This window comes from Schistocerca gregaria, chromosome 4, assembly GCF_023897955.1.
Source record: "Schistocerca gregaria isolate iqSchGreg1 chromosome 4, iqSchGreg1.2, whole genome shotgun sequence".
Lineage (NCBI taxonomy): Eukaryota > Metazoa > Arthropoda > Insecta > Orthoptera > Acrididae > Schistocerca > Schistocerca gregaria.
The window spans coordinates 755,669,638-755,685,288 of NC_064923.1; positions in this window are offsets into that span (position 1 = coordinate 755,669,638).

A 15,651-nucleotide genomic window follows, 5' to 3' on the forward strand; every position below is an offset into this window, starting at 1 on the left:
TAAAACACCCCAACATAGTGAGAGGCAGGGGGACTCACCAAACTCAATCATACCGAAGGGAACACATTACTACTACTTACACGTTGTTGTTCCTGGGTAACGCTCAATGTCTAAGAATGCATTGCATTTTTCCAAATATCAAATAATGTACTCTGATTTTCCTAATCGGCTGTGTATTTTTGTGAGATATTACCGTTTCTCAATAATTGTCACACTATATTCATGTGTGCCAATTACAGCGCCATGTATCATAAAACAGAAGAAATGTTTCATACAAAAGTTACATATCTTTTCACGGAGAATCCAAATATCGAATAAAAATTAGGTGTTCCTATGTAAGATCTCAGTCACCCTATTCCCACCACGTGTGGTGCGGGATGGGTCGAGCATTATGCTAATGAATGTCCCTCTACGAAGTGAACAACGTTTATTACCACATTTTTTAATTGGATGTGTCTTTCGCCAAATATTCCGGCAAACAGTTTTAGATGTTTTATCCTGTATATATAATGGTCGACTCTGTGATCGTATTTAACCATAATATGGACAGTTGTACTGGTTGCGTGCAGACAAGCGAAGCAATTTCCGAACCCTCTGTGTTGTCTACTATCTCATGAACGTACACTGTACCCCATATCTCTCATCGACCTTAAAGTGCTTGTCTAGACAATATGGGGAAACACCAGATCCCATTACAACAATATTCTTTCTGTCACACTCCATCGTTCAGCCACTTTCCCGAAACCCTTTTCAGCAGCAGGAACCCGACTCTGGCATAACTTCCCGCATTATATTGGAGAAGTGAATAACATCTACAGCTTCGGAAGATAGTTAATGACATATCATGAAAGCAACGAAAATCATTAGCATTATTTCGGATGCACTCATTACCTTTTTACATACTTCTTTCCAAGCACATCTTCCTCATTTCCCAGTATTATTAGATGGTGCAGTCTGCTTAAATTGTTTTTCCGTAGAACTCGCTATATCAGAAAAATTCTATTTTGAGTACCTGTATTATATCTGCAACTAGCATTATCGCTATCGTTGTCATTATTGTTGCCGTTATTATTATTTTCATCACTATTATAAGCAGCAGCAACTGTAGGACAAATATTGCCGTTATTAACTTCATTAGTTCGCTGTAGACACTCAAATCATTTAAAAACTATTTGTCATATGAAAATTGTTATTTCTTGGGTAACTGTGATGTAAAAAAGGCGCTGTATAGGTAAAACCCTGGTCTGATGTAAGAGAGTGCCTGATGAACCTAATTAGATCTGGTTAAATAAATAAGTAAATAAGTAAGTAAAAATAAGTATTTCGCGTGTCTTATGTATCATGAACACCAGGTGGAATAATTTTGTGATAACTGGCTCTCCCAAAGAGCTAAACAATTCTGCGGAAATGTCGTCTATTTCAGGGGGCTTCTGTTAGATCTAGTAGTGCTCTATGATATTCTTTTCGCAATATCATATTTCCCAACTCATCTTCACGTAATTCCTTTGCAAATTCTATTATATAGTCTTCAACTTCATTTTCCTTATATTACCCTTGAATATAATTAGCTGATAAAATATGGGGTTTAACCACACTTCGTGTTAATGGCGGTTTGAGCTCTGCTGCGGACACTGTAAGTGTCAGTGTCTGTTCCGACACTGACAATGTTGAGTGTGTATGGAAAAAGTTCAAGGCAATCGTAAAATACGTTTCAGACAGGTACGTGCCGAATAAAACTGTGAGGGACCGGGAAAAACTCACCGTGGTTCAACAACAAAGTTAGGAAACTACTGCGAAAACAAAGAGAGCTTCACTGAAAGTTTAAACGCAGCCAAAACCTCTCAGACAAACAGAAGCTAAACGATGTCAAAGTTAGCTTAAGGAGGGCTATACGTGAGGTGTTCAGTGAATTCGAAAGTAAAATTCTATGTACCGACTCCACAGAAAATCCTAGGAAGTTCTGGTCTTACGTTAAATCAGTAAGTGGCTCGAAACAGCATATCCAGACACTCTTCGATGATGATGGCATTGAAACAGAGGATGACAAGCGTAAAGCTCAAATACTAAACACCTTTTTCCAAAGAGTTTCACAGAGGAAGACCACACTGCAGTTACTTCTCTAAATCCTGGGACGAACGAAAAAATCGCTGACATCGAAATAAGTGTCCAAGGAATCACTCAACAGAGGAAAGTCCAGTGGACATGACGGGATTCTACACAGAGTACGCGAAAGAACTTGCCCCCCTTCTAACAGCCGTGTACCGCAAATCTCTAGAGAAACGAAAGATTCAAAATGATTGGAAAAGAGCACAGGTAGTCCCAGTCTTCAAGAAGGGTCGTCGAGCAGATGCGTAAAAGTATAGACCTATACCTCTGACATCGATCTGTTGCAGAATTTTAGAACGTGTTTTTTGCTCGCATATCATGTCATTTCTGGAAACACAGAATTTACTCTGTAGGAATCAACATGGATTCAAGAAACAGCGATCGTGTGAGACACAACTCGCTTTATTTGTTCATGAGACCCAGAAAATATTAGACATAGGCTCCCAGGTAGATGTCATATTCCTTGACTTCCGGAAGGCGTTCGATACAGTTTCACACTGTCGCCTGATAAACAAAGTAAGAGCCTACAGAATATCAGACCAGCTGCGTGGGTGGATTGATAAGTTTTTAGCAAACAGAACACAGCACGTTGTTCTCAATGGAGAGACGTCTACAGACGTTAAAGTAACCTCTGGCGAGCCACAGGGGAGTGTTATGGGACCGCCGGTCGGAATGGCCGTGCGGTTCTAGGCGCTATAGTCTGGAGCCGCATGAACGCTACGGTCGCAGGTTCGAATCTTGCCTCGGGCATGGATGTGTGTGATGTCCTTAGATTAGTTAGGTTTAAATAGTTCTAAGTTCTAGGGGACTGATGACCACAGATGTTAAGTCCCATAGTGCTCAGAGCCATTTTTTCGAACCTGCGACCGTAGCGTTCACGCGGATCCAGACTGTAGCGCCTAGAACCGCTCGGCTACTTCGCCCGGCGTCTCTGAACTGTTCCGCTACTGTACATAGTACACAGAGCTGTAAAACGTCTTCCTCAGTATTCATTGTTTTCTTAAGCGCAATAATGGGAAAATATTCCAGCCTTGACAAAGACCGCAACACCGACACACCACCTCCTCTGCACTTCAGTGTTGGCACTATACAGGATAGCAGGTAACGTCCTCCAGGCGGGCGCCAAATCCAAACCGTTCCATCGGATTGTCGTGGATCACCACAGCAAATCAGACGTTTCAAGTCACCCACTGTCAAGCGGTGACCTCTCTGCATAGTCTCGAGCATCGCCTAGCAGTCACTGCAGGATTATGTGGCTTATGGGAAGCTGCTCGATCATTGTACTCCACCGTTTTTAACTCCATGTGCGCAATCATTTTTTCCAGCTGGACTGCTGATGGCTTTTGATCTCACGAGTGATTCATTCCGGTGATTTCGTGCTATTTCTTACAACCACCCTTCGCAATGGTCGACGGTCCCTGGCCGTCTGTACGTGAGGCCTCCTGGTATTGGTTTAACTGCGGTTCTTCCTTCGCGTTTTCACTTCACAATTTGACCAACCCCTTCTGCCGTTACTGCTTCTCTACTGACAACACCGTACTCCTGCCTTCTTTTATACTGGGGGGTCCGCCTCATCTGACATCTAGTGGTCATTTTTGATTTGCATAGGGGTATCCGTATACTTTTGGTCAAATAGTGTATTCCTTCCAATTTTCAGCGTACTCTTCTTTGTTTAGTAATAGCTTGCTATGTGAAAGCCTGATATTTATACAGGCGCTTTTCTTTCACCCAAGAGGGTCTCTTTAATTCTGCTATAGTGAGCATATATCTTTTCCCCATTCCTGCACCCTTCTACAGTCTTGCTTTTGTCCTCTAGCCATACCCTCTTAGCCCTTGCGCACTTCCTGTCAACGTGAATTTTTAGATGTCTGTATTCCATTTTCCCCTGCTTCACTGGCTACATTTATATACTTTATTCTTCTGTTATCAAAATTCAATATCTCGTGTGATAACTAAGGATATCTGCTGGTCTTGTTTTTTTGACTGCTTGTCTCGCTGCTGCCATCACTATTTCAACTCTCAGTGTTATAAATTCTTCTTTAATTGTTATCCTTTCAATCCAAGTTGCCTAATGCTCCAACTCCAACTCTCAACAACCTCTGATTGTTTCAGTTTATCCAGTTCCTATGTCCTTAATTTCCAAACTTTATGGAATTTCTTCAGTTTTAGACTTACCTGCTATCCAGCCTTTCATCGGATCAACACAATGATAGAGATTTCGGAGTGCAAAGCAGACAGGACTGAGCTTTTTGCTTAACTTACCCACATACTGGTGCCACTAACATCACATTTGATGCCTCATCCAGTGGACGCCCATTGATCTCTACCTCTGGTTTATACCTGTAAGTCAAAGACTAATACTTACAGATTTCTTTGTACTGCAGGATTAGGCATCACACATCAATAACAAGGTTAGGGTTTACTGCATAATTTATATCTGCATTTACTTTTCAGATGGAAAGTTTTTTGGGAAGTAATGTCAGGCGTTAGACACCGCACCCACTGGTCATCAACGATTTCATGCAAATTTATGGTGTACGCAGGGCTCGGCCAGAAATGAAAGGGGCAGAAGTGGGAGCCCCACATGGCAAAACGTTTAAAAAACTGCGTTTTTGGTGCTGGTCGGGCTGGTCATGAACGGTTTATGTTGTCATAGTTTCCGCGCATCTGTTTGAGCAGCGGGAAGAATAGAAAATGGTAATCCGAGGTCATGGATTCATGTCTCTAGGGGAATTTTTTTTATTTTCAGTTTTTTCGTTACTTACACTCCAAAGACACCGGAATAACGCTCAGTATGTTGTATTTAATAGTATTTTGATAAAAGGCATGAAAAGGAAAGGCGAAGGAAAGATTGTGAGGGCAAAAAATTTCCAAGAAACGATTGTCCCGACAGCCTCCACGGGAACCCTGCAAATAACCTTCCCAGAAAGCACTGTAGTTAATGTGTACAGGACTTGTTATTTCGTTAGTTTCGGTTTGATCTTCGAGCAGCCGTCGGTAACTGCTCGTGAACTATAGGTTCCCAGTGCAGGTAAAACAGGTCACTGGGGACAACACTACCTACGGTTACCGTTCTTACTCACTAACGGGTTCTCGACTGAGTAAAGTCAGTTCTTGTAGAATATTGCGAGACCTTAGCGAGAGTATTCTTTTTTGTAGAGACTTAAAAAACAATCACGTAATTGTAAACGTGCGGCAAGATGCTGTGCATATCGCCGCTTCCCCTACTTTTACAACAACTATCTCCCAGCATTAACTGTAAAATAATAAAAGTATCTTATTTTTCGAGAGGGTAATACAAAAAGTAAGGTCTCCTATTTTTTTATAAGTACATAGACCTGTTTATTTCTACAAAGATTTACATCGGTTTACAGCTTGCACATTTAGCTATTTTCGTCATAATCACCATTTCGTCGATGCATTTTTGTTGACGCTGTGGCAGTTTTTGTGTGCCTACATCATACCAGCTCGCCGCCATGCTGTTCAAAAAGTTATGAACCTCTTCTTTCACCTCGTCGTCGGAGTTGAATCGCTGGGACCACAATTAACGCTGACAGGTACTGTGAGACTCTGAAAGAAATCAGACGGGGAATTCAGAACAGGAGAGGAGGAATGTTGAGCAAGGGCTACACATTCTGCATGGCAACGCTCGCCCACACATCGCTCGGCAAACCGTTGCTCTCCTGCAACAGTTTCAGTGGAACGTAATTGTCCACCCACCCTACAGTCGTGACTTGGCGCCCAGTGACTATCACCTGTTACCTAGGTTAAAAGAAAATTTGCCGGAAAGCGATTCAGCTCCGACGAGTCATAACTTTCTGAACAGCATGGCGGCGAGCTGGTATGACATGGGCAAACAAAAATTGCCACAGCGTCTACATAAATGCATCGACAGAAACAGTGATTATGTCGAAAAATAGCTAAATGTTCAAGATGTAAAATGATGTAAACCATTGTAGAAATAAACAGATCTATGCACTTATAAAAAATAGGAGACCTTCCTTTTGGAATTACCGTCGTATATACGAAATTCTCGTGTACCCCGTACAGTCAGTTCCTGAAAATTTATTTTCCTTTGCCTTTCCGTTCATGCCTGTAATAAAAATATCAATAAGCACAGTTATAATGATCATTACTTCGGTTCATTTGCAGTGTAAGTATCGCAAAAATTGAAAATAGAAAATGTTCCTGTGTAGGGATTGGCAGCAAGTCTCTCGCGTTACCGTTCTCCGCTCTCTCCGCTGCGCCAACCGCTGCCTTGGAAACTACGCCGACACACTGTAAATGGCTCACGCCCCACCCGACTTGCGCCAAAAATGCTGCAGCTTTTTTTAAGAGCTCGGCATCGTGAAGCACCCATTTCTGTAACTTTCATTTCTGGCCACGCCTTACATACACCACAAACTTGGATGAAATCGCTAATGATGAGAAGGCGTTGTCCCCTTCGTAGTAGTCTTTGATACGTACTTTTATATAATACCAAGTGTACACAGCGTTTCACCTGTTCATTATTCACTGTACGTGACAAATTAAGCCTGTGGAGGACGGAGATCCGAATGTGGATCCCTGTCTTCCATGGACAGTTCAGCACGAATTATACCATTTGAACATGCATCCTGCGGCGACTCAAAGTTTCAACTCGGCGTGGGCTCCCGTAACCTCTATGGTTTGAACTGCTTGTATACTGTGTAAATTATTGAGAAACAGCCTAGTATTCTCCAGAATCAAGGAACAAGGATGGCTTGTAAACCAACGATAAAACTGATTCGAATGCAGTAAGCCCCAATCTTATCCTGGAAAGTAATTTTCATACTGGTTGCGTAAATTTACTCTTTGGTGTTTGCTGGGAAGATTGTAATATTTTTTCCTGACTGTTACTACTTCAGTCTTTGCAGTCTCTTAGTAATAACTTTAACATCAGTTGTTGTTGTTGTGGTCTTCAGTCCTGAACTGGTTTGATGCAGCTCTCCATGCTACTCTATCCTGTGCAAGCTTCTTCATCTCCCAGTACCTACTGCAACCTACATCCTTCTGAATCTGCTTAGTGTATTCATCTCTTGGTCTCCCTCTACGATTTTTACCCTCCACGCCGCCCTCCAGTACTTAATTGGTGATCCCTTGATGCCTCAGAACATGCCCTACCAACCGATCCCTTCTTCTAGTCAAGTTGTGCCACCAACTTCTCTTCTTCCCAATTCTATTCAATACCTCCTCATTAGTTATGTGATCTACCCATCTAATCTTAGGCATTCTTCTGTAGCACCACATTTCGAAAGCTTCTATTCTTCTTGTCTAAACTATTTGTTGTCCATGTTTCACTTCCATACATGGCTACACTCCATACCAATACTTTCAGAAACGACTTCGTGACACTTAAATCTATACTCGATGTTAACAAATTTCTCTTCTTCAGAAACGCTTTCCTTGCCATTGCCAGTCTACATTTTATATCCTCTCTACTTCGACCATCATCAGTTATTTTGCTCCGCAAATAGCAAAACTCCTTTACTACTTTAAGTGTCTCATTTCCTAATCTAATTCCCTCAGCATCACCCGACTTCATTCGACTACATTCCATTATCCTCGTTTTGCTTTTGTTGATGTTCATCTTATGCCCTCCTTTCAAAACACTGTCCATTCCGTTCAACTGCTCTTCCAAGTCCTTTGTTGTCTCTGACAGAATTACAATGTAAGCGGCGAACCTCAAAGTTTTTATTTCTTCTCCATAGACTTTAATACTTACTCTGAACTTTTGTTTCCTTTACTGCTTGCTCAATATACAGATGGAATAGCATCGGGGAGAGGCTACAACCCTGTCTTATTCCCTTCCGAACCACTGCCTCCGTTTCATGTCCCTCGACTCTTATAACCGGTATGTACTTTCTGTACAAATTGTAAATAGCCATTCGCTCCCTGTATTTTACCCCTTCCACCTTTAGAATGTGAAAGAGAGTATTCCAGTCAACGTTGTCAAAAGCTTTCTCTAAGTCTACAAATGCTAGAAACGTAGGTTTGCCTTTCCTTAATCTTTCTTCTAACATAAGTCGTAAGGTCAGTATTGCTTCTCGTGCTCCAACATTTCTACGGAATCCAAACTGATCTTCCCCGAGGTCAGTCATAATCCTGAATTAGCATTTCGCCTGTAAATCGTAAGAGGCTACTGCTACAGTCAATTTCATTGCTCATACTTTTTGCGATTAAATTCTATGTAATTACAGAAATGGCATAAGGACGACGGTTAAATGTAAATGGTTAAATGTTGTAATTATTTCTTAAGAAACTTCATTTAGTACTTTTACATGGGGTTCCAAAAACCGATATTTGTGAACCGATTTCCGGATATCCCTTTTGGATGGTCATGTAAATACTCCAATCTTTATCCTGAAAATACGCTACTAGCTGCTGGATGTCTTTTCCGTAATTGATATGCGCTTCCACGGGGAAACAGTAACTCTACTTCCCTTTTTTTATAATGACCTGAGTACATGAAAGTATGTTTCTGAAAAATGGCATCAGTAAGTTCGCTTTCCTACAAAAAAATTTGACGAAGAAACAATTTAAAATGCAAGCTTACCACATTTCATCAACGTTATCAAAAGTAGAGAGAAACGGAGAGAGATGGGGGTATGAAAGAATACTTGAGTGAAATTTAAAGTCACAGCTTCTAGAAATTTCATAACCTGATTCGGTGAACGTGTGAGTGACCTTCCTTGTTGGCAGATTAAGTGCGACGAGTAAGCATGGTTCGATCTGATAGGCCATCAGCTGTCAACACAAAACCTGAAGTAGAAATGCGTATAGCGATCAAGTCGACGATAATAAGCAGCAAGCTATCTCGAAGTCTCCACAGCACCAAGTACCTTCTAACATGCAAAGAGCGGGAAAAGGTTTCTGCTGATTGCATTTTTAAAAAGAAAACTGATTGCACTTTTGCTTCACGTTGGCCAACGTTCCTGCTGAAGGCAGAACTCAGGGTAATGTCGTGTCTGAATTAAGTGCACACTGGAAACTGAATCTCAAGGCATGGTTGCAGTCGTACTTTAGACACGAATTTCAAAAGAATCTGGGAAATAAAAATAAATGGTAGAGACTTTAATTAAATTTCTAATTATTAACTCGATTCAAAAGCATTAATAAGTGAAACTTTACTCTTATCCTGCTGAGTACCACGTAACATAAAAGGCCACAATCTACGAAAGAATTTAAGAATTATAGAATCAGGATACAGCAGAGTGTCCGTAACAGATTAAAGTTAGCGAGGATGTGTTGTAGTCAGTATTCCAACTGTGTCACTAGAAACCTTCCTAAGAGACAATCTCCATTCCTTCCGAACTGACTATGCAAATGTAGACGACATGCGGCTCAAATTCAAAGATATAGTAGCAACAGCATTTGAGAGATTCATACCTCATAAATTGGTAAGAGATGGAACTGATCCCCCATGGTACACAAAACAGGTCCGAACGCTGTTGCAGAGGCAAAGGAAAAAGCATGCGAAGTTCAGAAGATCGCGAAATCCCGAAGATTGGATAAAATTTACAGACGCGCGAAATTTGGCACGGACTTCAATGCGAGATGCCTTTAATAGGTTCCACAACGAATCATTGTCTCGAAATTTGGTAGAAAATCCAAAGAAATTCTGGTCGTATGTAAAGTACACAAGCGGCAAGACGCAGTCAATACCTTCGCTGCGCAGTGCCGATGGTACTGTTACCGACGACTGTGCCGCTAAAGCGGAGTTATTCAACGCAGTTTTCCGAAATTCCTTCACCAGGGAAGACGAAAGGAATATTCCAGAATTTGAAACACAAACAGCTACTAACATGAGTTTCTTTGAAGTAGATACATTAGGGGTTGCGAAGCAACTGAAATCGCTTGATACGGGCAAGTCTTCAGGTCCACATTGCATACCGTTTAGGTTCCTTTCAGATTACGCTGATACAATAGCTCCCTACTTAGCAATCATATACAACCGTTCGCTCACCGATAGATCTGTACCTACAGATTGGAAAATTGCACTGGTCGCACCAGTGTTTAAGAAGGGTAGTAAGAGTAATCCATCGAACTACAGACGTTTATCATTGACGTCGGTTTGCAGTAAGGTTTGGAGCATATACTGTATTCAAACATTATGAATCACCTCGAAGGGAACGATCTATTGATACGTAATCAGCATGGTTTCAGAAAAGATCGTTCTTGTCTGAACTCTTTATTCGCGCGAAGTAATGGCCGCTATCGACAGGAGATCTCAAGTTGATTCCGTATTTCTAGCTTTCCGGAAAGCTTTTGACACCGTTCCTCACAAGCGACTTCTAATCAAGCTGTGGGCCTGTGGGGTTTCGTCTCAGTTGTGCGACTGGATTCGTGATTTTCTGTCAAGAAGGTCACAGTTCGTTGTAATAGACGGTAAATCATCGAGTAAAACTGAAGTGATATCAGGTGTTCCCCAGAGGAAGCGTCCTGGCACCTCTGCTGTTCCTGATCTACACTCCTGGAAATTGAAATAAGAACACCGTGAATTCATTGTCCCAGGAAGGGGAAACTTTATTGACACATTCCTGGGGTCAGATACATCACATGATCACACTGACAGAACCACAGGCACATAGACACAGACAACAGAGCATGCACAATGTCGGCACTAGTACAGTGTATATCCACCTTTCGGAACAATGCAGGCTGCTATTCTCCCATGGAGACGATCGTAGAGATGCTGGATGTAGTCCTGTGGAACGGCTTGCCATGACATTTCCACCTGGCGCCTCATTTGGACCAACGTTCGTGCTGGACATGCAGACCGCGTGAGACGACGCTTCATCCAGTCCCAAACATGCTCAATGGGGGACAGATCCGGAGATCTTGCTGGCCAGGGTAGTTGACTTACACCTTCTAGAGCACGTTGGGTGGCACGGGATACATGCAGACGAGCATTGTCCTGTTGGAACAGCAAGTTCTCTTGCCGGTCTAGGAATGGTAGAACGATGGGTTCGATGACGGTTTAGATGTACCGTGCACTATTCAGTGTCCCCTCGAAGATCACCAGAGGTGTACGGCCAGTGTAGGAGATCGCTCCCCACACCATGATGCCGGGTGTTGGCCCTGTGTGCCTCGGTCGTATGCAGTCCTGATTGTGGCGCTCACCTGCACGGCGCCAAACACGCATACGACCATCATTGGCACCAAGGCAGAAGCGACTCTCATCGCTGAAGACGACACGTCTCCATTCGTCCCTCCATTCACGCCTGTCGCGACACCACTGGAGGCGGGCTGCACGATGTTGGGGCGTGAGCGGAAGACGGCCTAACGATGTGCGGGACCGTAGCCCAGCTTCATGGAGACGGTTGCGAATGGTCCTCGCCGATACCCCAGGAACAACAGTGTCCCTAAACTTGCTGGGAAGTGGCGGTGCGGTCCCCTACGGCACTGCGTAGGATCCTACGGTCTTGGCGTGCATCCGTGCGTCGCTGCGGTCCGGTCCCAGGTCGACGGGCACGTGCACTTTCCGCCGACCACTGGCGACAACATCGATGTACTGTGGAGACCTCACGCCCCACGTGTTGAGCAATTCGGCGGTACGTCCACCCGGCCTCCCGCATGCCCACTATACGCCCTCGCTCAAAGTCCGTCAAGTGCACATACGGTTCACGTCCACGCTGTCGCGGCATGCTACCAGTGTTAAAGACTGCGATGGAGCTCCGTATGCCACGGCAAACTGGCTGACACTGACGGCGGCGGTGCACAAATGCTGCGCAGCTAGCGCCATTCGACGGCCAACACCGCGGTTCCTGGTGTGTCCGCTGTGCCGTGAGTGTGAACATTGCTTGTACAGTCCTCTCGCAGTGTCTGGAGCAAGTATGGTGGGTCTGACACACCGGTGTCAATGTGTTCTTTTTTCCATTTCCAGGAGTGTATATAAATGATCTGGGTGACAATCTGAGCAGTTCTCTTAGGCTTTTCGCAGATGATGCTGTAATTCACCGTCTAGTAAGGTTATCCGAAGATCAGTATCAGTTGCAAAGCGATTTAGAAAAGATTGCTGTATGGTGTGGCAGGTGGCAGTTGACGCTAAATAACGAAAAGTGTGAGGTGATCCACATGAGTTCCAAAAGAAATCCGTTGGAATTCGATTACTCGATAAATAGTACAATTCTCAAGGCTGTCAATTCAACTAAGTACCTGGGTGTTAAAATTACGAGCAACTTCAGTTGGAAAGACCACATAGATAATATTGTGGGGAAGGCGAGCCAAAGGTTGCGTTTAATTGGCAGGACACTTAGAAGATGCAACAAGTCCACTAAAGAGACAGCTTACACTACACTCGTTCGTCCTCTGTTGGAATATTGCTGCGCGGTGTGGGATCCTTACCAGGTGGGATTGGCGGAGGACATCGAAAGGGTGCAAAAAAGGGCAGCTCGTTTTGTATTATCACGTAATACGGGAGAGAGTGTGGCAGATATGATACGCGAGATGGGATGGAAGTCATTAAAGCAAAGAAGTTTTTCGTCGCGGCGAAATCTATTTACGAAATTTCAGTCACCAACTTTCTCTTCCGAATGCGAAAATATTTTGTTGAGCCCAAGCTACATTGGTAGGAATGATCGTCAAAATAAAATAAGAGAAATCACAGCTCAAACAGAAAGGTTTAGGTGTTCGTTTTTCCCGCGCGCTGTTCGAGAGTGAAATGGTACAGAGATAGTGTGATTGTGGTTCGATGAACCCTCTGCCAAGCACTTAAATTTGAACTGCAGAATAATCATGTAGATGTAGACGTAGATGTAGAGATGGACGAATAAAACCCCCTACTGTACCATATGTATCTACAGGTACCTCCCTCTCTGAGCAACAGAACTCAGCTTTGAACACAAGTGACGACATCTTCAAAGACCTGGAAATACTGCAAACAAGTGTTACGCCAAGCTGCAAAATGAGCCCCGCAACCTCACCGTATTTCTAGTAACTCGAAGCATGAGAACGGTTATCAGACAGCAGTTTCAAAGCAAGTTGCCACATCAGTCGTCCGTAGCAAAACGTGGCTGCAACGACGAAGAACATCAACACAACCAGAGCAGCATACCGAAAGGCGGCCGAAAATAGAGTGCAGAATCTCTTTGTCTTCAGTCACCGAGATATACAAACAAGCTCCAAGGCTCACGCAGTCCTGTGATTGAGTACTGCTTAATGGCCCAAAGAATATACTGGCAGATACACCTTTATTACCGTAAGTGCTCGATCACTGTGGTGGTACGAGTATAACAAGGGGAGACGGCGCTACAGACTTAGTCGTACATTGCTTTGAAGCTCGCGTCGCCATGTTAGATATGCTAAATCATTAGTTGACTACTGTTCGCGATTGAGTCTTGTTCTTAATTTCTGTCAAGGGACGTGAAAGGTTTTTTAAATAAAAGAATAACAAATAAGACGTTACAGTGTTGTTGTAAATAATACAGCGTCAGGAAGGCGTTACTGAGACATGTTTCTGGTCTTCAGTGTATATTTGGCATAATAATACGACGCATTTCGGCTAGTTAATGTAACATTATTTTTGTTATACGTTTCGAATAACAAGAAGAGAAGTATCCGACACGAGAAGGGTGCTTTCGAAACCCATCATTTTACTTAATATGGACTGAAAACACTGATGTTCGGTTAATGTTGTCTTCCCGAAACTGCTGAGAACATATTTTGCCTTGTTTGACCGCTTCGTAATCTTTCCTTCTCAAAGCGTTCACCAAGAGAGCTTTTCGAGTTGGACTGATAGGGAATCTGAAGTCAAATATCATAAGTAAAACCACTACGGTGAAAGTCAACAGCTCAACCAGAATTCACGTACATAAAAGAAGTTATCCCTTGAATGAGTCCACTTAGTAATGAAATGAGATTACTGTACACTTTAGACTATAGTCAGAAAGAATGTAAGTGATGTAAGCTAGTATTTACGATGAAAACACTTCCACCAGAAGCCTACGTTTGCGGCAACTAAAGTGGCGGACGTCAGCTTCATGTTTGTGGAGTCATGGCAAATCCCCTCATTACACCGTCACGTCGGTCAGCTGGTACAATACGTTTTTGCAAATCCTTGCGATTCAGACGAATGAATAATTTGAAAGTTGACATTTTAAGGAGCAGCTTTCAACATTCAACCGTTTTTGAAACTTGCTTCGGTTGCTTGCATGTCAATATCGTATTTATCCAGAGACAGCGGGCAAGCGACTTTCAATTAAAATGTCTCCTCTGTACAGCATTATATATAACAGATGTATCAGTAAAGGCTGTAGGCACGTGGTTGACGACATGTGGAAGTTTGGGTCTGGCTGTGAAACGTACCGGGATAGCCTGATGGTGATCCGATCGTCCACGTAAAGCGTGAAATCGGGATTCGAGATACAGTTCAACACAAATCTTCATCTGAGTATATCCGGGCTGTGAAACGTACCGGGATAGCATGATGGTGATCCGATCGTCCACGAAAAGCGTGAAATCGGGATTCGTGATACAGTTCAACACAAATCTTCATCTGAGTATATCCGGGCTGTGAAACGTACCGGGATAGCCTGATGGTGATCCGATCGTCCACGAAAAGCGTGAAATCGGGATTCGTGATACAGTTCAACACAAATCTTCATCTGAGTATATCCGGGCTGTGAAACGTACCGGGATAGCCTGATGGTGATCCGATCGTCCACGAAAAGCGTGAAATCGGGATTCGTGATACAGTTCAACACAAATCTTCATCTGAGTATATCCGTTATGGATGACGATCTGTAACTGTGACTTAAACTGGCGATTTATCTGGTTGTAAACATCAAACTAGTAGCTTTTTTGGATTTTCGGTTAGATTTATTGCACCATTAAGTAGTTTTAGAGCAACTGCAGGCTTATCATCAGATGGACGTGTTACAGAATCAATACATCGTGGCTCAAGCGTAGCCAAAAATGGTTCAAATGGCTCTGAGCACTATGGGACTTAACGTCTGAGGTGATGAGTCCCCTAGAACTTAGAACTACTTAAACCTAACTAACCTAAGGACATCACACAACACCCAGTCATCACAAGGCAAAGAAAATCCCTGACCCCGCCGGGAATCGAACCCGGGAACCCGGGCGTGGGAAGCGAGAAGTGTAGCCAGACGCTGTGGTGATGGGCTGGCAAAAATGACGAAAATTTAGCATTCGGTAGCGAAACGTTTATGAAACGGTAATGTTGTCATGTTTTGGGTTGTTACAGTGCACTGCATCGTGCTATCCATAACAAATCATTTCACATAATGTATATCATCAAGTGTACACACAAATACACACAGTATTTAGCTTCAATTGGTTTCAGACTTATTCACAGAGTGTAAACATTGGACATAAATTGAAAGAATATGTGTACAACAGATACAAAACATTGCTACATCATAATCTTCGTCCTGACATGCACTGTATTACAAAATAAATATTGTCAAGTACAGATGTAATATTTAAGAGAATCTTGTCAGCCGCAAATGTGTTCTTATATCGACAATTTACTATTAATAGGACTTAAAAAGGTACACAAAAGAT